We start from the raw sequence: 3,091 nt of genomic DNA, 5'->3' as shown, positions 1-3,091 counted from the left end.
TACTGTGGTTCACACATCCCGTTTCTTCTTCACTAATAAACGTTCAAATTAATGAATCACTAATTGTAACAATAAAAGTAGACGGTCATGAACAGACGGGAGAGAGTTTGAGTGGCATATCCAGGAGCATCGAAAGTGTCAGCGATTTATTTCAAATATTGTCTCATATTAGTGAATTGCATATTTGCAAAGGAAACACAGTTGAAGAGTTTGCCTCAGTCATAGATAAAGAAACACCTAAAGGAATGAGAATGGGTAAGTACATTCACAGTTTAAAATCTTAATACATTATTTGTACAGGAAAGGAAATTATCTACAATAATAAATGCACCATATTATGTACAAAAGGACATTCTTACTGTCCATCATGTACACAAGAAAGATCCAAGTATCGTGTACGTATGTTGCGTTAAAAAAAAAAAACAAAACCATCAAAAATGATTGCTACAGCACCAGTCAAATATTCCGTACTTTCAAAGAATCAAATGATTGAGAGAATGAAAAGTCTACACGACGAACTCATGAAGATTAAGAAACAGCGTGATCGTCTAAAACATAAAGTAGACACTCTAGGAAGTACTATTACGCTACATGAAAATGACCATCATGATTTCATACAAATAATTGCAGAAGGGGAAAATATTGCAAAAACTCCTTTTCAAAGATTATTTTGGGAGCAACAAGCTGAAGCTGCCAAGAAAACATCCCGAGGAATGAGATGGCACCCCTTAATGATAAGGTGGTGCATCTTATTACGCCACCATTCTCAAAAGGCATATGAAACTATGCGCCACTGTGTTTCACTCCCTTCACAGAGAACACTTCGGGACTACACCCACCATATTAAAGCAAGGCCTGGTTTCTCTGATGAAGTAGACCAGCAGATACGTAATGCTGCTCAAATATCAAGTATTGAAGAAAGAGAGAGATATTCAGTTTTATTGATTGATGAGATGCACATTAGGGAAGACTTGGTATTTGATAAGCACACAGGTAAATAATGATAATTATCAAAATCACATGTACATGTATGTCATCTTGTGCTTGTAGGCAACCTTATTGGCTTCACTTACCTAGGTGATACTATGTCGCAACTGAATAATCTTGAGGAGTCATTAACATCAGAAGAAGACCCATCCTTCCCAACAGAGTTACTAGCTAACTCTATGATGACTATTATGGTCAAAGGTCTCTTTTCCAATTTAGAGTTTCCCTACGCTTACTTCCCCAGCCGAAATGTATCAGGATATATGTTGTTTGATCCTTTGTGGGAAGCAGTTGACAGACTAGAGAGATGTGGATTTAAGGTAATATTATACCCTCTAAAATTGAATTAACACTTACAAAATAGATAATGGGTTCAACTTCAGATGGAGCAACTATTAACAGAACATTGATTAGACTCCATGACTCCAAAAGAAGGCTTATCAACCAAACAACTAATCCTTTTGACAGTACAGATAGAAGTTTCTTCTTTTTCTCTGATCCTCCTCACCTAATAAAAACCACACGCAATTGCTGGGCTTCTCAGTCAAGGAATCTTTGTGTAAGTTCATCTTCTTCACATGTCATGATTACGATGTGTAATACAGAAGAACGGAAAGAGAATATCTTGGGAACACCTAAAGAAGATATATAGTAAATCTCGGTCAGAGAGTGGTTTAGCACTAGTGCCTCGTCTCAAGTATGAGCATATCCACTTAAATAGTTTTTCAAAGATGCGCGTGGATTTGGCTGCTCAAGTATAATAATATTATTAATATTCATGTGATAATAATTATCATACTCATATACATTGTATGTAGGTTCTCAGTGAGACAGTTTCAAATGCTCTATTAAAAGAAGGAGGAGAGGAAGCCAAAGAAACTGCTACATTTGTTAATATTTTCGATAAGTTTTTTGATTGTTTAAACGTAAGGAACTTGACTGACGGAAAAACAAAAAGGAAAATGTTTCAAGATCCTTATCGCTCAGGAACTGACTTTAGGCTGAAGGTAGATTATATCAAATTAATTATAATTAATTTTTCAAAAATAATTATTACAGTGGTTGGAGGAAACATTTCTTCCATACCTTGAAGAATGGGAGGCAGAAATTGATGCTATCACTGGTCTGACTAGTAAACAAAAGGAACAGATGTTATTGAGCAAAGAAACACTTGGAGGACTGAAAATGACAAGTACAGTATGTGTACTGTTGCTTATCAAATTTATAATTTCTTTTACAGCTAAATCATTCATTGAACTAGTGAAATACCTTTTTACTGTCCCAGGGGTTCGATTCTTTTTAAGTCGTAGACTTTGCCAAGACCCTTTGGAAAAGTTTTTTGGATGTCAACGACAAATCGGGAGGACACATGACAATACGACAGTGAATGATTTTGAGAGGAACACACAAGCACTCTGTGTTGTAGATTCGTTTTGTCGGGCCTCAATTAAATCTAACTGTAGAGGGAATGAAGAGTTGAATAGCACAGACCATGAAATGTATTCACTTCCTAAAAGAAAGAAAAAGAGCAAAGACAATGACCAGATTAGAAGTATGTATGTCTATACATGCATTTATTAAATTTAAAATGCTGCGTGTAGGTACTGACGATGAATCTTTAGCTACTCCTCCTACCACTATGAGTGGTAATAATTTTGATTTGTCAGACATCACTATTACAGCCACAGGTAATCATGATCAAACAATAGCTAGTGTTTAATTAATAATAATAATTATTATAGAACCTTGTGACATCATTCTGGAGGGAGTTAAGGAAATTAAAGCACACTCAATTGCAATTTCCAACAGTACACTTACCAAAGCAACCGAAGCTTTTCTCACTTGGGTGAAGTCTCCTCCTTATCCTTCTGATTTTATTCAGTTTTCCAAATCTCTCACTTCAACTCTTTATGACTCTTGCTTCTCTAAAAAGAAGAGCGTACAAGCTGAGAGGGAGTACATATGCATACAATTTCATGCTTTACGTACTTCATCTGCGTTTCATTCAATGTGGAAAGCGTTCCTTCTGACAACAATATCTTTTGATCCAGGTCCTACATTTTACCAGCACTTAACACATAAGTTATTACGTAACTTGGTGTAT

The sequence above is a fragment of the Amphimedon queenslandica genome, unplaced genomic scaffold (assembly GCF_000090795.2).
Source record: "Amphimedon queenslandica unplaced genomic scaffold, v1.1 AMPQUscaffold_11986, whole genome shotgun sequence".
Taxonomy (NCBI): domain Eukaryota; kingdom Metazoa; phylum Porifera; class Demospongiae; order Haplosclerida; family Niphatidae; genus Amphimedon; species Amphimedon queenslandica.
Note: the sequence above shows the minus strand (reverse complement) of the source record.